Source organism: Sinohyriopsis cumingii, chromosome 10, assembly GCF_028554795.1.
Source record: "Sinohyriopsis cumingii isolate HCF-2022 chromosome 10, ASM2855479v2, whole genome shotgun sequence".
Taxonomy (NCBI): Eukaryota; Metazoa; Mollusca; class Bivalvia; order Unionida; family Unionidae; genus Sinohyriopsis; species Sinohyriopsis cumingii.
The window spans coordinates 106,085,694-106,110,239 of NC_142970.1; positions in this window are offsets into that span (position 1 = coordinate 106,085,694).

Below are 24,546 nucleotides of genomic sequence, written 5' to 3' on the forward strand. Positions count from 1 at the left end.
GGGCTGGGTTTTTTTTGGAACTTCATGGACACCTGGTTAATGGTGGCACCTTCCAGGCCTGGCGCCGCATACACATCTTATCCCCCAGTTACTTTTTACCTTTTGGGGGGAGAGAGCAGAGGCAGGATATGTCGCTTCAGAATCCCAATTTTCGCTTTCTGGGATTCTGAAATTTCTTCTTCTTCTCTCCTTTTCCTCCTCCTCCTCTTCTTTGTATCTTCTCTCCTCCTCTTTGTATCTTCTTTCCTCTTCTTCTTTATATCTTCTCTCCTCCTCTTTGTATCTTCTTTCCTCTTCTTCTTTATATCTTCTCTCCTTCTCTTCTTTGTTTCTTCTTTCCTCCTCCTCTCTTATCATTCCCTCCTCCACAATGGCTTCCGCGGCCAGTTCATTTAATATGCTCCTGGCATATTCCAGATGCACATGAAGTTCCAACAGTTTCTCCAGTCTCGTGTTCATTTTTGGTGTTGATCAATCAACAAGGGTAGCTGGACTGCCGAACGAGTTTCAATTTATAGTGAAAGCGCGGACGTGAACGAAAACATCCCCTAAAAACATAAAATTGATCTTACCTAGATCATGACCATAAAACAACGCGCCGACCTAAAAGAAACACTCACTCACTTTTTTATGCTACCCATCACTATTTTAAAATTTTTTATCAATCACTTCAACAGACTATCCACATACGCAAAGCAATCCAATCTAACTCCAAATATACACCTCAAACACCAAAAAAAAGGACATCATTTTAATCTACTATTAATACCAACTTACTTAACCACTTACAAACACAAACACACAAACACATACCCTCACATTTTTTTTAAAAAAGAGTTAGTGTTTATTTTCACACTACTCTACCTACACACATTGGCAAATCGATTGTTATTTCTTTTCTAGAGTATTGGGTAGCCCTGAAAAGGGCTGGTGTTTTTTGTTTGCTATGGCATTCTTTTTAGTTTCTAAGAATGCGATGTCCTCTGAGGATAGACTTTCTGGCGATAGGTCTGCTTCTTCGGAAAGAGAAGAAGAACTCTTTGGTGTCGATACGACAATCGACAAAGCCTCTGTCAGCTTCAGGTTGCTGCTGCTGCTCTTGTTGTTGTTGCTGCTGCTGTCTCTGAAGTCTGTACTTCTCTGTCCATTCTTCTTTTTCCCTGTTCATTTCTTCTCTGAAGAGCTCTTCTCTCAGGTCTTCAGTGATTTTTAACATTCTCACATTCTCTATTTCTTCTGGCTTCGGTATCAGACTGTGTCTGACCCTATGCAAATTCACGTAGGCTTCGTTGAGTTTAGCTAGCTTGGAGCACATCTTCTTAGGAGGATGAGTCGACAATGGATGGTTAGACTGGAAACAACCCGGTTCTTAAAGTCAAAGCGCGGACGTGAAGGAAAACATCCCCCACACGGTTTTTGAGTCGCAACGTTTAGTGAGTGTCATGAGAGGGATAGTAAGAAATGAAAGAGCATCAATCCAACATTCTTATAGCTAAACAAAAGACAAAGGCATTTTTTTCAAAACACAAAATTTTTTATTCAAAAATCACTTAACACTAAACAACAACTCTAACATTTTTAACAATAATCCAACAATATAACATCAAACAATTTTTTCAAAACACAACATTTTTTATTCAAAAATCACTTAACACTAAACAACAACTCTAACATTTTTTAACAACAATGCAACACTAAAAGTTTCTCCACTAGGTAAAGAGGGATAACAGTCTTCCATGGTTTCTAGTAATCTAGGATGACTTCTCTCAAACTGTTGATTTCTATGGTATTATCGAATTCTGCATACAGGATGACGTTCACCGTTTCATCAGGGTCTCGGTCTTTAAACTGAATTTCCACACGAATCTGACCGGATTTTATAGGGTGGAAATGTCCCTCGTCGCTGCCTTGGTCTGGAGTGAAATCGAAAGCCCACAAAGCGTAGCCTCCTGCATAATCCTCGTACGTAATACCGTGACTGGTATTGGTTCCTAACTGTCCGGTGGCTTCGTACAGGGACAAGTGCGATCTCAAGTAATTCTTCTTGGTAAAGTCAGGTTCGAAAGGTCGGGTACACAAGGTCTTGCCATCGCGACTGACTTCGATTTTGGACACGCCAAAGTGTTGAAAGTAGAAAGGATTTTTTTCGGCAGCTCCGTTGAAGGCTGTATTCTCGATGGATACCAACGATCAAACGTTTGGGTAACTGTCCTTGGAACAGATGATCTTCGATCATGGATCGCTGTCCCTTGGGAATGGTGAAGGTTTTCACTTCCACGCGTCGTATGGGATACTTGGCGGTCGTTCTGCTCAACGTCTGACTGATGTCGTTTCCCACTTTAGGTAACACTTCCACACGGCGTACGTAGAGTCTGGCTTCTAGGATTTTGGTTTTGTAACCGTCACTATCAGCCATCAAATGGAAAGCGGCACTGCTACGATTCAGTCTCAGGCGGACATCCACCCCGTTCAGCAAATACTTTTCTTGCAACCACATGTCCAAATGCAAACGATCCATCAGTTCTAAACTTGTGTCGGCTCCCGTGATTCTCTTTCTTCGTTCTACAAATCCATCATTGTTGTCTTTCTTTTCATCAGTTTCCAATATTTCAAACTTGGTAGGTTCTTCAGCTTCCCATACCACACAGTCATTGAGATGAGTGTTCTTGGCATCTATTCCGTACGTCAAGAGATTTTCCAGGTAGGCACGATAAGGGTAAGTATCCATACTGCTACTGACCAGTTTGTTATTCAAATACAAGTCCACTCCACTGAACAAGGAATGCATGAAATTGTTGACGGGAGCTACTGCTTCATCGTCTACAGCACCTCCAGTCTTATCTAGAATTTTGACTTTCAGGTACAAGTAACTGCTATTCAGATCGATGTAATCTTCGGGCTGTCCTTTGATTTCAAACTCGATGGGAGCGGAATCGGTCAGTGAGGAGACGGGGTGAAATTCCACCCACTGGGATTCTTGCATCGTCATCATCGTGGGGGGCATGGCAAACAGATCCAGTTCCGTCTTGGAACAAGCGCAAGATTCTCGGTGCATCATTTTTTTTTTCTCTTTTCTCAATAATCGAAAACGTCTAAGTCTCGAACGGTTCTTCTTTTCTTGGCCTTTCTCGTTTGAAGTCTGGTGAAAGGGTGTTTTCTTCGTCGTCTCTTTCAGCCTTGTCCTTGCTGAATGCCTGACTCGGTAGCGTGCAGGGCATTTATAGGTGTTTCTCGTTGGCCTAAAATGTCTTTGCCCGTTTGCAGCAAGACATTTTTGCCTGCCCTCATGAAGGCTTCTTTAAGGTTTTGTTTGTCGATGACGACATTTTGGAGAAATTCTTTGCCTTGCGTCAGTGCCGCATCTTTCAAGGCGTGCAATCCGCGTGTCACCATCGGTTTCAACACCGGGGCCACCGAACGAAAGGCCGATTTTAACATATCTCCTAAGCAGTGTCCTCGCTGTCGAGCAACCCCTCGGTACACTGGATACATGACTTAAGAGTCGTGAGAGAACCGTTTTCGAAAATGGAGTTTCACCGTGACTTTTCCTTTGGTGAATGGAATATTTTGTCCCAGATCTCCTTTTATAGCAATGTTGACCGTGTCCAAATACGACTTACTGACAGGCAAATAGTGAGGATGGACAAATTCGCGGTGGACGTGGTAAGTGTTTCCACCTTCCTCGTCAGCGTTCGTGGCAGAATCTACTTTGAAAGGAATGACACGCAGTAACGGTACGGAGGTGTGTCCCACCACGTTGTACTCCACCACATCGGAATACACGAACATCAAATTCAGTCCTTGGTTCAGTTCTACCGGGGCACGAAATAACTTGCTGAAAGACTCGTTGTCGTAAACGATGGGTAATTCGTTTTTCTTGAGCATGGCCTTTCTCATGTCCATGTCTCCGCCCAACATGTCAAACAATTCAGGACAAAATAAAATGGACACGATTTTACTTCGTTCAAATTTCATCAAGAAGCGACGAGCTGCTTTGTGGTACTCCATGGTGACACTTTTGTTGACATGCTCCAAAGCTTTCAGAAACACGACATTAAACCTGGAGGCTATGGTGCTGACCAAATGTTGACCACTAAAATAATAGCCTGGGGGAATGAACAAGTGATAGATGGTGTACTTTTGTGTACGGGTTTTCTTGTCATATTTGACATTGCTATCCATCCACTGTTGCATTTGCTCGTCATGAACTTCCACATCAAAAAAATTTTGATTGGGAAGGACATTGAGGACTTGGGTCGGGTGAATGATTTCTACTAAAGCCACTTCCCAATGGGCTTCGTGATCTAACTGGATGGCTTGAGATAATTTGGCCGTGTAACAGCACAACGTGTTCTTGGGAAACACCTCCATGGAACTGTCACTGGGTAAAGTTAAGTAAAATTGGTTTTCGTGACTCATAATTCCAGAGTTCTGTGGCTGTCCGAGGGGATATTACTGGACATCAGAGGCGTGTCTCCGTCTAAAATGGGGTTCTGATTGTGGTTGAAGTGGTGACTGGCACTGGCACTGGACACAAGGTTCCCGGGGTTCCCGTTCGAGGTGAATTTCAGGGAGGGATTAGGAAGCAGGTAACCGATGCAACTGCTCAATAAAATGGTCCACAATTGTTTGTCTCCTTGCTGCAAACTCAAATTGGCGATGGCTGCCCCCATGACACAATACACCACGAAGATTTGGCAGAAAAAGACGATTTGCGTTTTAGGCACACGTTCTCCACACCACACCCACAAGGGTTGTTTTTGTAAATCTTGCACAGAAGAACTAGGTGAAGGAGGAGTGGTCGACGTAGCTGCGTCTGCTATGTGAAAGGGCATGATGGTCACTTCTTTTTATAGTCGATGACTTGCGAAGCGTCGATCCAAGAATCAAAACTGGGTGGATATCCTTTCCAACGTACTTTGACTTCTTTGACACGTCGTTTGCCCACTTTACGGGTTCTGCGTTCGAGAATGCTTTCGATGTCGTACACGTCGTCTTCTTTTTTGGTGACACGTTGTAACTTGGGCAAATAAAACGTTCCTTTGAGCACTTCTCCGTTCATGTCTTCCAATTTATAGACGGCAGGATGACGGCCATGCACTCGTCCAGTGACGCGAAACAATTCGGTCGTCCAGTTAGGTAAGTAACCTTTGTCGAAAGTGCGTTTGGTTTTGCCAATGCGCACCCAATCTCCTACGGCCAACTCTCCACTTTTCTTGGGGACAGCCCTCGTCGGGGACGTACCGAACAGACGCTCAAACACCAGCACTTCGTTGTCGGGAGTCACGTCTTGCGGGGCACGTCCGATGCTTCGATGGTAAGATTGGTTGTACGCTTGCACCAGGTGCGGTAAGATGTCGATGTACTTCAGAGTGTGGTGATGCGTAAAATATTTCCACATGCGTTCTTTCAAAGTGCGTAGAAAACGTTCCACGATGCTGGCTTTGGTTTCGGGATTCTCGGTGGTAAAAAAATGAATGTCACGTTTCTTTAATTCTTTTTGGAAAGCTTGGTTCAGAAATTCGGTGCCTTTGTCCGTTTGCCATCGAAGAGGGTGACGGCCGCTTTGTTTCAACACCCGTTGCAGGGCTCGCACTAACTAGCTGCTCGATTTGGAAGTCAAGGGTACGACCCAGGCAAATTTGGAAAAGACGTCGATGACACAAAACAAATATTTGTAGCCACGATTGTAGCTGGCCAAATGAGAGACATCGGCTAAATCGGCTTGCCATTGATGATCGATGCCTTCCACTCGGGTGCGACTTCTGGCAAACTTGCGTCGAATGGGTTTGTGTAAAGTGTAGGTAGCTTGTTCTTGTAACCATCGTTGCACTTGAGGTAAACGGAGACTTTTCAGTCGAGTTTTGGCAGCACGATACAATTTTTGAACTCCTGCGTAACCTTCAGGATGGGAGGGATCGTAGTAAATGCTGGCTAAGACTTTTTCCATTTTTTCTGTTTGTGTGTTAACAAGACACCCACTCTTGGAGGATGCTACTCTTTTTCTCTTAGGGTACTTTCTTGGATTGCAATGCTTTGCGTGTGCGGCCGGCAATAGGTGTCGAAGAGGAGGATGTCTGAGCGGGGGATATCGGTTCTTGTTTCACTTCTGTCTTCACTTCTGTCTTCACTTTCTTTTTCTCTTGTGACGGAGAAGGGGTGGCCATCATCTTTTTAATCCATCCAATTCTGGAGATAGGTGGTGTTGTTAACTTGCGTACTTTTTCTGGTGGAGTTTGAAACCCTTCCTCTTCTTCTTCTCCTTTTTCTGTCTTGGTCACGGGTACTGGTGGTACTGGTACTGGTACTGGTACTGGTGATGGTGCTGGACTTTTCATCAAGGTCTTAAAATCTTTCAGAGTGGGTAGAGCTGTTTCGTCTAAAGCTTTCTGGTGAAAGAGTTGCAGTCGTTGCAAGAGTTGACCGTACTTTTGCGATTTTTCTGTTTCGGACAAATCTTGGCGATCCATCAAGGACTGCAATTCGTGTTGTAACTGGGACATCTCGCTCAAATGGGGATTGGAAGGTAAATGCGGGGTGCGTTGTTCTTGCCACCGATGGTATTCCATCCATCGTTTGTAAGGCACTAAAGCTAGTTTTCGTCCTTCCATGGGGTTGTCAGGGGTCGATTCTGAGATCTTGGGACTTCCGAGGGCCTTTTTATCTTGCTCCCACCAGTCCTCCCAACATGGTTCCCAAGACTCCTTTCAGTATGGGGCCTAACAAGAGAGGTAAAATACCTCCACGTTGGACCAACATCTTCTTTTTTTGACGAATGGGAATTTTCTTTTGAACCATTTGGCGAAGAACGTGACGATGTTTGCCTAAGCATTGTTTCTGGTGTTTGGACAAAGGGATCGTGCCTTTCAAAACGTTCAAACAACATTCGCACACGGTATCGATGACCTCTTTGGAGGCCGATTGAATGAGTTTTTTTCGTAGGGGTGGAGAAGCTTTGGACAGGATAGATAACATGTCCCCATGTTTGGCTAAACGTGGTGGCAGTCCTTTCCTTTTCTTTCCTTGGGGTTTTCTGGAGGGTGACATCTTTGAGTCTTCAGGAGCACCAAAAAAACACTGATACCCGACTTGGTCACAGGCCTTTTTTATACTGGAACGCGTCGCCACGGATTGTCTTTACGTCGTATCAGTTTGAGGACAGGCATGACACGTCGTGCAGGGGTACGAAACGGACTAAATCGAGCCAGTTCTTGCTTGGACAAATCCAGTAAACTTTGTAACATGCCCGATCTTTCTTGAACTTTGATTTTGGGAGAAGGTACTTTGTGAGCAGCAGCCACTGCCGCTAAATTGGAGGGTCCTGCCACTGGGGAAGTTCTTTTGGGGGTCATCAACGGAGAAGTTCTTGGTGTGATCAACGTCTCCAAGTACTCTTCAGTTCCTGGTGTCATCAACGGAGAAGTGGACAAAGGTGAGGATCCCGGAGACGCAGCCACTGCCGTGGCAGATCGTGGTTTGCGAGTGTAAGGTTGCGTCCTGGCCGAAGTGCCTCTCTTGCGACCAGTTTTCTTCTGTGGACTTTTCTTTTTCTGGGGACTTTTTCTCTGTTTCTTTTTCTGGGGGCTTCTTTTCTTTTTCCGGGGTGATGGTGTCTGGTCAGAGGAGGGCCCTGCCACTGGAGAAGTTCTCCTTGGGGACGTGGTCTTTTTCTTCTTGGGGCTTCGTTGGACTTTTGTCTTGGGTATAACTTTGGGGGCATTAGGATCCCATCTTAAGAGTGAGCGAATGATGACCCCTCCTAGAGTACCGCTCCCTCCAGGTTTCAAAATGATTTGTTTTTTGGTTTGAGTGTCGATGCGGGGATCGGCCAGTTGGACCAAAGCGACTTTGTTTCGATCGAAAAAGCGTTTGGTTTGATGAGGAATCTGAATGATTCCTTGGAGTATTTGACGTGCCGTCACCGTGAACCATCGTAAGACTTCTTTGAGACTAGCTTCTAAGACACGAGCTCGTGTTTGTGGATCTTTTTCTCGACTGATGCCATACAAGGCACGAATCAATTTGACGGGAAGATGCGACTGAAGGGACGTCATGTTCGCACTGAGAGTGAGACAGACGAAAAAGGGTCTGAGGTTTTATAGATTTTTTGATGGGGAGTGAAATGAAGTCGAGGACGGAGACGTGTACAGGACAGGCCCTCCGTCCTGGCACCAGTGGTGAAACAAGTGGGTACGAAATCGCAAATCCTCGGGAGTCGTAGGTTTCAAATCGACGAGTAAATAGGCGTGTCGCGTTTGAGTGGCATCGTCGTACGCCTGAGTCAGCCAAGGCGTTCCTAACTGTTTGGCTAAGACTTGCACTTGCGATTTATCTCGAGGGCTTTTAAACAAGACCACGTAATGCGCATTGAGACTGATGGTGCGATGGGCTTTACTTTGTTGAAACAAATCTTGGGTGATGTAAACGACACTGGCATTACGGTGATGCCCTTTGCGCGTGAACCACAGTTTAATTTCTTCTTCGTCTTCTCCTAACATGTCGTCGAAAATGACCAAATGGGTTTGACGGGAGTCAGAGACGATGCCGTCGTCTTCTTTAGGAATGCCTTCCACAAACACGATGGAATCGCCTTGACTTTCTCGCAAGAGGTTGTACGCCTATTGCCACTCTTTGTAACACCACACGATCCGTTGAGGTGGCCGATCGATCAAATGATGTTTATGTTCGATCAAACGTTTGACGAATTCGGTTTTGCCTGAACCGCTAGGTCCAGCAATGAGCATGTTAAAGGGATGGCGAAGATACAAAGCCTCCCAACTGGCACGATCTAAGTGTTCGTCGATGACTTTGACAGTAGAGGAAGAGGGAGCAGAGACAGCAGAGGTAGCCATGGTGTGAGAAATGTCACTTGTGACACGAAAAAACAAACAAGACAAGAGTTTATATACTTTTTCAGAACACGTTTATTGAATGTTTGTTTTTCAAACATGAATACGAAAGACAAAAATACATAAAAGCCAAAGGCTTAAGTACAAGAATAAAAGGCACATGATAACCATGAACGTGGAATAAACACAAGTGTCTGTACAACAACCACATGTTTTGGGTAAAGTTCTAACCAGTTCTATAGTAGGGGGTAAGGTCACACAAGTGTCCTCCCGAAAGGGTCTTTCAGGCCTGTCCACGACAGTCCTGTCCTGGGTGACGGGTTCTTCTGGCACCGTCACTAACACGGGTTGAAAAGTAACTTTTTCCTTGAATAACTCTCGTGCATACTGGGCCACCTCTTGTGTCCAAGCCTCAAAACCCTGGTCTCGGTGATGTCCAACATTTGACTCCTAACCAATCTGGTTTCTTCTTCGTCAACGACATGGTAAGTTACTTCAATGAACAATGAACTATCGATCTTGCCTAGGGTTTCTTTTCATATACAGACCAATACCGACGTGACCGTACGGCAATGTAAAGTGATTGGGAAGTCGCACTCACTTCTGGTATACAATTTGATAGACTTTTTCCAAGGATCGACTGACGATGTGGTGAGTGGGTAAACGTACAATCTTGTTCGGTTGATAGGTGGTCACTTTAAAGTTTCCATCCTCTCCCGATTGCAAGGCTTCTTTCAATACCCCAAAGTTGACCATTCGACTGGTACGATGATTCAGAGTCAGTCCTTTCACTTTGCACGTCGTGTGCACTTCTTGTTTGTCCCGGTATTCGTAGCCGTAATTTTTGGGGCCGCCACTGACGAAACTTAGAATCTTGTCGTCGGGATGCTCGTCTGTCCAGGCTCCTAAACGGTCTCCTTCGATGTCAGGGTGATGTTGAATCGGGTGATGGATGTAAATGCAACTGTCCGTGTCAAAGTACAGGACGCGTTCTTCTAACAGTTCTAAAGCTTCGTACAATTTTAAGCGAGCATGAGCTGTCACGTAAGCCGCAATGATGACATTTCCAAAAGGGTCGTCTTGTACAAAGTCCAGATCTTCTTCGTAATTGACCAAGATCAAATCCTCTCGAACGACGTCCACGTGTTTCATGTATTTGGTTTTGTCGTGAACCATCTGGAAGTAGCGGGAAGGTTGTGTCAAATATTCCGTCTTGGGTAAACACGGTCGTTGTGCCATTTTACCCCACAAGCAATTTAACATCACTTTGGCAAACGATCGCCTGCCTTCGTTTTTCTCGATGTGGTCTAAAGAGATGCCTTCTTGTTCGTAGTATTTCTCTTTGAATTGTATTTGGTCTTCGGGAGTGTGACACCAGGAGGGATAGCCGCTGGCATCTTGCTTCAGTTTCAAAAAGGCATCCACGTAGTCGGCGAAAATGCCTTTCTGAGTAGGGTTACCCTTGTGGTACTGTTGTGTCTTGGGAAAGTGGCAAATTTCGTACACTTCTAACAGTTGGTATCCCATGTCCAGAGCTTTGAACAATTCTACGCTGACCCAGGTTCCCGTCAAGGCACGTTCTTCCTGGCTGTGATGACAAGGCTGATCTTGGTTGCACGTTTCGGCACAAGTACGGCACAAGGGAAACATCAGTTTGCCTTGACAATGGTGAGGTAAGACGGGATGGTATAGGTTCGTGGGAGGCAAAACTTTGCACTTGATCAAGCCTTCGTATTGTCGAATGTTTTTCAGGTCGATGTGTTCCGTCAGCAATTGTGGGTGCCCTACAGGAAAGCGACAATATTTGCACACGTAGGGATACAGCGAACACACGTCCAAGTATTTGATTTCTTCTCCTTTCTCTTCGTCGGCTTGGTACAGCAAACAGGTGGCATTGGTCCTTCCTCCGTACAAACTATCCCTGGGGTTCAGTGCGTCCATGAACTGGTAACTTTCCACGAGGCGTTTAAACTCGGGATCGGTTTTCATACGATGATCGTATTCGTGTTCCCACATTTCCACCACTTGGTATCCTTGCTGTTCTAACTTTAGGCGCCGCTGACAAGTGTCCTGGTACAAGTCTTCCATGGTCCGTTGCAAAAACTGATTTTTAGTGTCACGGTCAGGGTAGCAAACGGGACATCCGTGAAATAAGCAACCGTTAAACTCGTACACGATCTTCGGGTTTTCTAAGTCCCAGCCATCGACCGAATACGTTCCGATGGTCTTTTCTCCTCCTCCGTTGCGGGCATGCTGAATCCACTTGTCTTCCTTGTCGCACAAGTAATGTAACCAACGTAGGGCTTTGACCGAGTATTGACGCTTGACATAGTGGGTCGTTTGAGGACTGATGACAGCTACGGTGTTTTCAGGCATAAATCGTTGGCGGTACACTAAGGAACACGCTTTGGCAATGGTGCAAGCTTCTTTCAAAGGATCGACCCCTCCGTGTTCCATGAACAGTTCTCGAAATTTTCCACAGCAACGTCGTAAAATGTCCACGTCGGAACGACAATACTTTAACATTTCTTCCTGAAAGTCGAAGGGGTCAGAGGCATGAGCCTGGTACCAAGCGTAGAAAGCTTCTCGTTGTTCGGTACGCATGTTGTCGGGGTCGTAATAGTGAGCCTCAGGTAAATGGGGTAGAACGGCGTGTTGATTGGCTTCTGTATTGAAAAAGTAAGGAAAGTACCCTTTAGCCATTTCTGTCATTCCAAACGTTTTAGGCATTCGACTCAAAGGCATAGCCAAGTAACTCATCGAATCTTTAAACTGCACTTGTCCCACTTGCATGAAAATGATTTTGGCTCCGTTCAAAGTCACTTTAGGACGTTCGGTGCCATGTTCCGTATAGTACCTCAAAAGAAACTGTCCATCGTATCCGGAGAAATTGTGAGCCATCACCGTGGCATGACGATGACAATCTCCGTAACGTTCGATGTCCTCTTGGCTCCACGTCTTGTCGATGGGGTCTAAGACCCATTGGGCAAAATCGGCTAATGAGTTTGGTCCCCGAAAGATTTTTTCACGCCCTCCGGGAATCTTGCTGCAGTGAGGGCAATGACTGAAGATAGGTTCTTGAATGCACTTCTCGCACGCTCGATGAGCCACGCAGAAATTAGGAATGTGAATGCCGGTCTCTTGCATGCATTCGAAATCGAAAAAGATGAAATTGCCTTTCTTCTTGTGACTGTCCTCTTTCTCTGGTGGGGGTTGGTATTTTTGCACGTAGCATTGGTGTTCCAAGTCCACGATGTGGTGACAAATGTGACATTTTTTCTTTCCTCGACATACGTGTGCCTTGGTACTATTGGTACGTATGCCTTGTCTACACGTAGGGCACATTCTCAGCAGTTGACAAGCACATTTCTTCTGTGAACGTTGTGTTTTCAAATGTTGTTGGTAACAGGTAGGGCTGACAAACGTGCGCAGACAAGTTGAACAAGGCACTGGTTCTTCGCTCAGACAGGGTGGAGAGGCTAAACATCCTGGGCATTTCCATCCACAATGTTTGTGTTGCTCTCGATTGTTATAACCATAGTCACATTTCTCACAATAATAAACATATCCCAGGAATCCGGTGATACTGGTAATGGTATCGAAATGTTCATCGTGATGATAGACATGAATGTATTTTCCGTCCTTAAAATCTTGGCCTCGAAACAACAGAGACCCACGCATTTCTTGAGGGTGCACTTTCAAGGTGTAGCGTGGAGCTAGGGCATCTTGCAATTTTTGCATCTCAGGAATGCCACAGGGTGTGTCTTTGGACAGTCCGGCTTGTTGTAACAGGAGTTCTGCTTCGTTTCGTTGTTTGGCTCGGTCCGATCGTTGAATAGTTTTCCAGGTTCTTTTCCATTCTACCGTTTCGTTCTTGTTGGCATAGGTTCGTCCCACCACGATGGCACGGGCTAAACACATCTGGTCTTGAGGGTTGTGAATTCGGACGAGACTTGTTTTGGTGTTGCGAAGGTCGTCCACCAATAACATCTTTTTGCGTCCTGTCCCTTGAGGAAGAGAGACGTGGGCCATTTTCAGTGTGGCTTTACCATCGGTGATGTCAAACTGGTCATTAGATTGTTGTACGTGTTGAATCTTGTCCATGATTTTGGAAGGGGTTAGTTCTGCGGGTCTGCTAAACTCGATCCAAACAGGGGATTTCAAACCGTCGTGATCTATGGATAGTGTCAAGCGATCGTCTTATTTGGGTTGACATTGTCGCTTGAGTGCGGTGAGCAAAGAATCCCACATCTCGGTGATAAATCCTTCTGCTTTCTCCAAGGGTACGTCGGCCTTGAAATCTTTAAACTTCACCGTGTAATTGTAAGCCGTGGTTCTAAATTTTCTAGAGGAGCGCTTTTCCGTCTCTCGAATGGAATAGTACTTTTCAGGGTTGACTAAGGGTGGTGAACTTGGTTTAGAGGGTTCGGATTCTGGTTCACTCATGTCCTCTTCAAAATCACTGGCATGAATTTGTGCCAAGATTTCAGCCCTGGTACGAGGCGATAGATCACGTTTCTGCCTCTTACTTTCTTCTTCTTCTTTCTTCTCGAATGAATAGGATCGTTTCATCTTGAGTGCAAAACGTCAAATGACTCAAGTTCAAACACCATAGATTAATTTATAGTCATGGCAAACCAGCGTATATAAAAAGGGTGTGTCTTGTCCTTTCACTATTCATTTCACTCTCAAACCGAGGAGAACGATGGAAGAGCCTACCCAGATGGAACGTTTCGTCAGAGCTTTGCGAGGGGTCATTAGAAAATTCTCTTCAGACCAGCCGACGGACTACTCTCCTTCCTTTCGAGATAAAAGTCAAGATACTTGCTATATCTGTCAGAAGAAAGGGCATTGGTCTTCAGAGTGTCCAGACCGTCAAAAAAGAAAAAAAACAGGGACTAAAAAAGACAAAAGTCAAGATACCTGTTATTATTGTAAAGAAAAAGGACATTGGTCTCCAGATTGCCCAAAAAAGAAACAAGAGGAGTCAGAAGAAAAGAAGGATTCTTCAGAAGAAGAGAGGGATTCTTCGAAAGAAGAGAGGGATTCTTCAGAGGAAGAAGAGGAAGAAAGAAGACAATTCTATTTACAAGAGGCAAAGAAACAGGAGAAGAAAAGAAGAAGGGAAGAAAATGAGGAGAAAGAAGATGAAAAGACGGTGAAGAAATTCAAAAAACAGAGAGACTAAATAAGGAGAAAGAAGAAGTCAATGAACTTTTTATTAAAGTGATGTGTTGTGAATTGTGAATTGGATTGTAAAAAATGGAGAAAAGAATACATGAATGATATAAGGTAAGTGTCTTTGAGTTTTGATTTTAAAATAAGAAGCTACACTCACGCACTCATACACAGACACGTACTATAAGGGTAAAATGGGTGGGGTTTATTTCTGAGTTATTGGCAAATTGAAATTGTATTTCTTTTCGAGAAATGTGGGTGGCCCTGAAAAGGGCCTTTTTGGTGTAGGGGTGAGTTTAACCAATCAACTTTAACTGCCTTAAGCCTTTGCCACGGCCAAGGCCTACTTCTGATGATTGGGTTGAAATCACTAAGGGTGGTACGATAGGCTTAGTCACAGGGTTGGCGTGTTTAGCTCGGGAAGGTCGTATTCTCTTCGCTCGTGATAAAAAGTCTGATACATTTGTTTCAGACTTCTTAACTCCGCTAAAATGTCCAACAGTACCGTAGCCGTTTGATTTTCACCCTCTTGTTTCTTTGCTGCTACTTCTTCTTGCTGTTGTTACTGTTGTTTTTTTCTTACCTCTTCTTGTTGCTGTTGCTGTTGCTGTAGGAGAAAAGCTTGTTCCGCTTCCTTTTGTCGTTGCATAAATTTCTCCAATTCTTCTTTCTGTCTCTGTCTAAAATTCTCCACTTGCGGTAATGAAGAAGGTAACGAAGGTTCCGGAACAAATTCTTGCGAGGTAAGAAAATCCACAAAATCCCAATGTACCTCTTCTGAAAGTAAGTCCGGGTTCCCTTGGGCAGTCTCCCCTGCTGGTGCACCCCAATGGATCGTTTTCTGAGTTTCCGTCATGTTGAATCACTGTCGCATAGATTGACTGCACACAAGCGCTAACGAATCTATATAGACCATGTGACGTCACAGACTGCTCTCTTCGGATTGGATGCGAGCTGACTGAATTTTGTAACGCGTGTTCGAATTGGTGAATGAATTCAATCCGTTTCAATCCTTCCTGTACCTATAAATAAGCGCAGTTCAGTGCATTGATTCACCTATTCTCGTCGCTTCAAGATGTGGACCACAGTTGAGTCATCCACCCTTGTGTCTTCCATGATGTTTAGGACGGACATGCTCATGTATGTCAGGTCCAAGTGGACTGTTGTTGATAGGACAGATACTAGTCAATGGATGAGGAGAGTTTACATAGAAAGACAAGGATGTCTCAAGAGGGTACTTGTGTATGGACCGGCAGTTAGAAGGAGTTTAAGAAGAAGAAGAAGATGTGACAGATGCCATCTATGTTAATATTAACATAAACCCAAAGGCCCTTTTCAGGGCCAGCCATATTTCTCGAAAAGAGATAGCCTTTCAATTGCCTACCCCTTTTTTTAAATTTAAATTTAAATTTAAATTTAAAAAAAATTATATAAAAAAAAATCCCATATTCAATTCCCCTTGTCCCTAGACAGACCCAAACTCTATTCCCCATGTTCAATTCCCCTTGTCCCTAGAGTGACCCACGATTTTTCTCCATGTTCAATTCCCCTTGTCGCCAGAGTGACCCACGATTTTTCTCTATGTTAAATTTCCCTTGTCGCCAGAGTGACCCACGATTTTTCTCCATGTTAAATTTCCATTGTCGCTAGAGTGACCCAGGGGTCTCTGTAATGCTAATTCCCATTGTCGCTAGGGTGACCCCATTCACTACTCATAAGTAACTCTGTGGTTTGCAAATGATATACAATTTTGCTTATTATCCACAAGTAAAACCATATGATTGCATTTATAGTAAAGGTAACTGCACTTGCATATGGCGAATTACTGTATTTATGTAGCTCTCTATATGACTCATGGTATTAATTCAGTTCCCATAGAAAACATATGCAAACAAAATGATATTTAAAATTCAATAACTTTAAATTTCTGAGTGCTCATAATCAAACCTATAGTTATCAGTATAAGCATTCTGGAAAACAGTTTCTATATAGAGAAAACGATATGAGCTGCGGAATCGATGTGTCTGAAACATGTTTCAATTCGCACCTGAGTCGGGAGCCAATTTCAGTAATGAGTGTTCCAGACTCAAGACTGTTAAAGGACTGAAATTTCATCAATACAAAAATATCTCTTTTTTCACTTACAACCAAGATAATCTCCCAAAATATTAGTTTTACTAACATCTATCTTACATTATCAAATAATTCTGACCAACCCATATATGATCTTCATTCACTGTGCGCCATAGTCGCTAAATGACAAGAATCAGAACACAATTAATTTTACTATATATTCTCTACATTTTTTCTCAGTACTGAATTTTCCATTATGTCCAAATGATAACAACTCATATCTCATTATAAAGTACCTTCAAAGATAAGATCACGGTGAAGTTCTTTTCATAGGATACCCGGCATTTTTTGAAAGACTGGCCAATAAAAATTGCACCATACTCTGGGTCACATATTTCACTACAGCAGCGTCATCAATGCCTCATTACTCAATGGCACTGTCACTGAAATGCACACAGTCAATCACGCCATAATGCTCAGATTCTAAAGACGAACCAATTACCTTTAAATCAACACCACAAATGTCTAAATCTAACTCTTGTATCACCACCAAATGGAGACAGGAAAAATGCTCTAAAAATAGACTGGGACTACATTTGTACTGAACCGGAACTAAAACTTGTGATCGAATTCCAAATAGGTGATTCTGCTATATGGCCATAGAAAACAAATTATTTTACCAGATGTTCTCTACATTTGTTTCTCAATACTGCCTTTCCACTGTGTGACAATCAAAACAAATCATATGTTAATCTAAACTACCTTCAATGATGACTTCACGGTGAAGTTCTTGTCAAAGGTTGACCTGCATTTTTTTTGAGAGGCTGGACTGTCAACAGAGCAGCATGTAAACAGAACACAGATTTCACTTCCGGATCATCACCAAAGCCTTATTACTCATTGTGCACATTCGCCGAAATAAACAAGGAACACCACACCTTGAGCTCATATTCTCAAGAAAAAACAATTATCTTTAAATCCCTACCAAAAACGCATGAATATAACTTTTATATCACCACCAAAATGAAAGAGGAATAAATGTTCTAAACATAGACTAGAACTAAATTCGTGGGTACCTAAATGAAAGTACTAATTGTGACCTGATTCCATATGGCAATTTACCATCCCATTTTGGATATTATCCCAACGCCAATCAACTCTGAGGTCACGTCTGTGTGCTAAGAGCAACAAATTAGTTCCAAATTACGTGGTTATATTACTTTGTTTATTTTCATGACTTATTAAAATCAATCTAATAGATCATTTGAAATTAATCACAATTATTTTTTTAAGTGTGTAAATATGAGTTTTTGCAAACCACAAAATTGCCGAAACTTACTGGAGCACTTCCGTTGTCAAATCTTCATTTTGGGAGGTGCATAGTTTTGCACATTGTAAAGCTCTTTAATTTCGGGGTAAGCAAATCTTGCTTATAGTTTGCAATCCCATAATGCCTAGCAGAAGTGACTGGTTTTCAAAAGAAAAATAGGAACTTGAAGTTTGCTCTAATTTATCTTCACCCATTTCCAGACTGGTTTCCTTTTTTAATACAATTACTAGTCTCCTCCAGGTGTAGGGATCTGTATTCAGAAATAGACAAAGATAGCAATGACTGGTGCATTATAGAAGAGTTGTAGACAAGACTTAAAAGAAAAGTTGAGTCACTTGGTTACATGTGAGATCAAGTTAATTTATATTTATATCTTATTTTGAAATTTTCAAGGTTGTTTTTAAAAAATGTGATAAACATCACTGAAAATGTATTTGATGACAGGATAAATCTGCCCCGTATTTATTCACTTTTAAATTGCTTATAAGGTCTGATGTAGAGTAGTTCTGGCAGAGTTATTATTCTTATGTGCGGGGACTAAACGGGTCTGTCCTCGTGACATTGTCAATTAAATATTGCTTCCTATAATGTGAAAAGCATGCTTATGACTCAAGGTATAGTAATTTCGGCATGTTGTTTATGACTATGGAGCAGCTGGTATACTAGTCCAACAACGTAACACCAACACATAAATAACACGTTGTATGCCTTACTTTGTATAACTACTGTATGCTACCCTCGACCTGCCATGGTTCGTGCCCTTAACATGTACACGTAACGCGTTTTTTTTTATATTATATTACGTGAAACAACCAATATCGCCACGGAAAGTGGCTAACTATATCTGCCTAAATTATTCATCGATGGAAAATGTTTATAAACTCTCCGTGGCATTTGCCAGATACCTTTTTTTTCCCAAGCGTGTCATAAATTTGTCCATTTCCAGAAGTACATCTACGGTTCATGCCCAATAAATAATTGCTATGTGACGTAAACCTGGAGTGAAATAATAAGACCAAGATTTAAAAATCAATAGTTTATGATGTCCCGAGCGTGCTAATATTTGTATCTGCAATATATTTCATCAATTCAAACGAATAATGAACTGCAATAAAACGCGTATAAATAATGATGACAGAAATATCAAAGAGAGCAAATCTTTTTATTTTTTTTCTTTCAAGCCCTTGTTAAAATTATCATTTTTAACAAATAAGTTAATTCTTTAAACATTTTCCATACTATTTCATAATAACGATTTTTCCCCTCATTTTAAAATATTTCAATGAAAATTTTACAGTTTTCCATTAGATTCATTTTTCTAACACGATATATGAAGTTTAAGTAACCACGTTTTTGCATTGCATTTGCCATCACAAAAATCAATGTCGTAGGTTCCCTGCTAATCAAAAGGTAAAGTAAGCTAACATGTAAACAGCGGCCCTGACTTGAACAGCCAACACTCACTCCAGGACCGCAAACTCGTGGCAAATATGGCATTAATTAAACTGTATTTTTCTTAATTTGACGAAAGGTATTGGTCCTGTTCATTCGATGACATCAGGAACTCAAAAGAAGCTTAGCCGAGTTTCATCTGACCATAGCCACCCCATTTTCAACACCTGGACATTTATGTTGGGTTGTAGGGTCAGAGTCCATCGCCTATCGAAAAGTTGGAATTCGCTTACACCATGCGGTGTCGACATAGGGTAGCTGTTTACTAGCCGGCCTATTAAACTTTTACGACCTTTCGCCAAGATATACCTGCATGGAATCGATACGAATATGATATTTTCTCAAAAATTACAATTATATCATTGTTATGTCTACAATCCGCTCACAGACGAAACGAAACTACATCGTTGGTGAAATTTGATCTGGAGCTTGCCATTTGCATTACTCGTCATATGACTACATATATCTCGCAACATACATGTCAGTGACATCAGAAGTCCAATGTCCAAATATCAAAACTCGGGTACCTAGGGTCAGGGGAAACTGGTTAAAAACAAGCACTCCAGCAAATTGTGTATAAATGGGTGCAAGAGACAGTTTGTGTGCACAAATTTAATGTTGCATATACCTGCCTAATATAAAAATTCATAAAAAGATAATATACATGAGTGCAGTTGCGTCACTTAGGTTGGTATCACCTAGTGCGGTAACTCATGGTGTCACCCTCAATGACCTCCGTCCTGCAAGGAAATTAAAAATTGTATACACAGAAATGTTGGTGTCACCCCCTCGGATGGTGTCACCCCGGTCCGCACCCCCGCACCCCCTCTCCCCAGTGACGCCACTGCATGAGTGAGGTCAGAAAGGTCCATACTTTTTGGATAGGTATAATACATGAGAATACCATTCAACTGACTTGACAAGTAAGTGGTAATTCATAGAATAAGAAGTTGATGCACCCACCCACCCCATGTATACATGCATTTTTCATGCCAAGAGGCCAATATTGAGAACACTTGATGCTCACACTGCAAACACAAACCATTTCCCTGGGTGATAATTTTGAAAAACATTGTATACTTAATAGCTTGATGCAGTTCAAAATAATTGTCATCCAGACAGCTTTTGAGATATTCTACTTGACTTGAACCAACATGTGCCCTGCTTCCTAATTGACAAATGGTATTTCACTGGCTACATACTGTGCAGTGATTACGATATGGTTGGTGTAAATGCCTCGAGTTATTTTCAAAACCAACACAAGCCAGAAAGACTACGGTAAATTCACAAATATATCCATATCTTTAGTTATTGCACATAATAACTCATCAAATCACACCATAGCTTTAAGAAATTTACCAGAGGCTAATTTATGGAACTGTCCCCTGCCACCTTATCTAGAAGGATCTTCGTCCAGGAAAAGGGCTCGTGTTTGCACTGTGAGCATCACATGGTGTCAAAAATGACCTTCGGACATTACAATTGCAGGTAGAAATTTGGGATTGGGGTGCATAAACGTCTTTTGTTATGAACTGCCATTGACTTCTTTGGTCAAGTAGACAATATTCTTATGCTTTGTTTTAATATACGTATCCCAAAATGTGGACCTTTTTTACCTCACTTGAAGATTTGACTTTTTTATACTGGATCGCTGATTGCGGCATAAATTTATACATAAAAACTGGCCCCTCCTCCCTAACCAGACAAACGCTAAATCAATGGCTGTAACTGAGACGCAGACAATATTTTAATAGAGGAATCTGATATTTTTTTCCTCTTAATTGTACCCAACTTGTAAATAAAATTTTATATTAACCAATGCAATCAATAGGAAAGAGTCACGCCTTTAATAACGCGTAAATGAGACGATCTTGCTTGATTTCCTCTTGGTAACAGAGGAGTAAATAGGGTCACAAAATGACAAATGACTCTGACCAATAATTATATCGTTGGTTAATATGTGTTCCTTCAAGCCTATCAAATTAATTATAACTTTTTGTGTATGCTAAGCTATGTAATTCAAAACATAAGACAGTAAATCCTTATTGCTAAGTGATTACACTCGTAATATAAATTTCCATTTGGCAGATACATTAACTCCATACTTTTAAGAAAAAAAAAATAGTAAATAGCTTTAAAAAAAAATAGTATTTTTTATCAGAAGTTTTTCCACAAGTTTTATTTGGCCCGGGTATCTTTCATAAAATGTAATTCGGCCATCTGAAGGAAGCCCATGTTTCGTTACTATTCAGCATGTTACTGAGTACACAGGATCAGTATTTTAGCCTTAATGGTAAGTTTTGTTGTTATATGGAAACAAATCTGACTACATCTCAACTTATATTCTTATCAAGTGTGTTTGCATAAATAATTAAGGATGGAGAACGGAGATAATACATAATCTTCTTTTTATTGTTTACGTTCCCCTCATGTTGAAAAGTATGTACCCTTGTTTCCAACGCAAATAACTTTAAATGTGGTAACATGTTTTGGCAAATGACTCTTGTACCAAAAAGAAATGCAATTTTATGCAACATATACCCCATATCAAAATGAATTGTTTAAACATTGATCATCTAGAAAATATTTTTGAAGCACAGTTTGTCCATGATAGTTTTTTAAACTGTTACGCTTACCTTCAATTCTGAGAGAGAAATAGGCAAGTGTATCAATTTTCCTCCAGGATTAGTGCTCATGTAATTTCATAATTTTTCTTACCAGTGTGATGAAATTTTTCATCTTCAATGTTGAAACTGTTGATAATATATTGTGAAATATTTGCTATTTTTATTTGAAATCGGATGCCATTTACTATTGTTCGTCTTTCCACTAGGAGGCGCTCGTGTTACTATCACTTTCTCCCGAATTCTTTCATACATAATAACATTTGTGCAAAATGCGTTGTGAATGTCCCGAATGTGTTCCCAAAACCCATTAATACGGGTGAGATCCGCCGTTTTGGCAGTTGTGGTTCAGGATCGGGAGATCTCGGCCCAAAACGGAGTCTTTCCTTAACGGAGTCTGCACACAACAAGTCGGTTGTTTACAGATTTGGCAAAGGCAGATTTAGTTAAGAAATACATCCATATACTCGTACCATTACGGATTCGTCCCACAATAAAGTTGGCCCTCTAACCCTTGATCTTATTTTTTTATTGAACAAAATATGTTTAAACAAAATATCAAAATCTGCCCTACATTTGCTTTTGTATGGCTTCGCAATACTTGTCGTTACAGAACAATAGCCAGTATTGTCCGTTTCGGAGCAAAGTTTATATCTTTTGGTGGTTAAATGGGACCGCTGAGGTGGCCTAGTGGTTAGAGCATTAAGAGGTTAGTGTTAGGACTGGTCGGCCGGATGTCGGGAAAATGTGACTGGATGGGGACATCATGCTATATGTCTGCGGCATGATGCCCCAGTGCTAGACATCACTTTAAAATGCCACATTGCAGAACTCGTAGCGATATTACTGAAAATTGTTAAAGCTACGTTAAACATCTAAATCACGCGCACACACCAAAATGATCATTTGAACGAATCCACGAGGTACGGACATTGTGTATGTAGATAAATCCACTAGGTACGGACCATTGTGTATGTAGAGAAATCCACTAGGTACGGACCATTGTGTAAGTAGAGAAATCCACTAGGTACGGACCATTGTGTATGTAGAGAAATCCACGAGGTACAGAAGTAGTGAATAGGGCCACCTTAGCCTCAATGGGAATTAGCATTACAGACCCCCCCCCCCCGGGCCACTTTAGCCTCAAGGGAAATTTAACATGGAGAAAAATCGTGGGCCACTATAGCCTCAAGGGGAATTGAACATGGGAAATAGTCTTGGGCTACTCTAGCCTCAAGGGGAATTGAACATGGGAAAAAGTCTTGGGCCACTCTAGCCTCAAGGGGAATGGAACATGGGGGCAATAAAGTGTGGGTCTATCTAGGGACAAGGGGTGAAGTGAACATGGGATTTGTTTTTTGTTTTTTTTTAATTTAAAAAAAGGGGTAGGCAATTGAAAAGTCATTCTCTTTTCGAGAAATATGGGTGGCCCTGAAAAGGGCCTTTGGGTTTATGTTAATGTATCCATTAACATAAAGGGCATCTGCGTCTTACTCGAGGGCCATAAATCAGTGTCCTCTTCAGGCAACCTTGTCTTTCTACGTACACTCTTTGTATCCACAGACTGGTGTCTGACTTGTCGACAACGGTCCACTTGGACCGGACATACATGAGCATGTCCGTCCTAAACATCATGGAAGACACAAGGGTGGATGATTCGACTGTGGTCCACATCTTGAAGCGACGAGAACAGGTGAATCAATGCAGTGAACTGCGCTTATTTATAGGTAGAGGAAGGATTGAAACGGATTGAGTTCATTCACCAATCCGAACACACGTTACAAAATTCAGTCAGCCCGCATCCAATCCGAAGAGAGCAGTCTGTGACGTCACGTGGTCTATATAGATTCGCTAGCGCTTGTGTGCAGTCAATCTATGCGACAGTGATTCAACATGACGGAAACTCAGAAAACGATCCATTGGGGTGCACCAGCATGGGAGACCGCCCAAGGGAACCCGGACTTACTTTCAGAAGAGGTGAACTGGGATTTTGTGGATTTCTTACCTCGCAAGAATTTGTTCCGGAACCTTCGTTACCTTCTTCATTACCGCAAGTGGAGAATTTTAGACAGAGACAGAAAGAAGAATTGGAGAAATTTATACAACGACAAAAGGAAGCGGAACAAGCTTTTCTCCTACAGCAACAGCAGCAAGAAGAAGAGGTAAGAAAAAAACAACAGCAACAACAGCAAGAAGAAGTAGCAGCAAAGAAACAAGAGGGTGAAAATCAAACGGTCACGGTACTGTTGGACATTTTAGCGGAGTTAAGAAGTCTGAAACAAATGTATCAGACTTCTTTATTACGACCGAAGAGAATACGACCTTCCCGAGCTAAACACGTTAACCCTGTGACTAAGCCTACCGTACCACCCTTAGTGATTTCAACCCAATCATCATCAACATTACGCAGTCCAGAAGTAGGCCTTGGCCGTGGCAAAGGCATAAGGCAGTTAAAGTTGATTGCTTGAACTCACCCCTGCACCAAAAAAAAGGCCCTTTTCAGGGCCACCCACATTTCTCGAAAAGAAATACAATTTCAATTGCCAATAACTCAAAAAAAAACCAACCCATTTTACCCCCGATAGTACGTGTCTGTGTATGAGTGCGTGAGTGTAGCTTCTTATTTTAAAATCACAACTCAAAGACACTTACCTTATATAATTAATTTATTCTTTTATCCATTGTTACAATCCAATTCACAATTCACAACACAACACTTTAATAAAAAGTTCATTGACTTCTTCTTTCTCCTTTTTATTCTCTCTGTTTTTTAAATTTCTTCACCGTCTTTTCCTCATTTTCTTCCCTTCTTCTTTTCTTCTCCTGTTTCTTTGCCTCTTGTAAATAGAATTGTCTTCTTTCTTCCTCTGAAGAATCCCTCTCTTCCTCTGAAGAATCTCTCTCGTCTTCTGAAGAATCCCTCTTTTCTTCTGACTCCTCTTGTTTCTTTTTTGGGCAATCTGGAGACCAATGTCCTTTTTCTTTACAATAATAACAGGTATCTTGACTTTTGTCTTTTTTAGCCCCTGTTTTTTTTTTC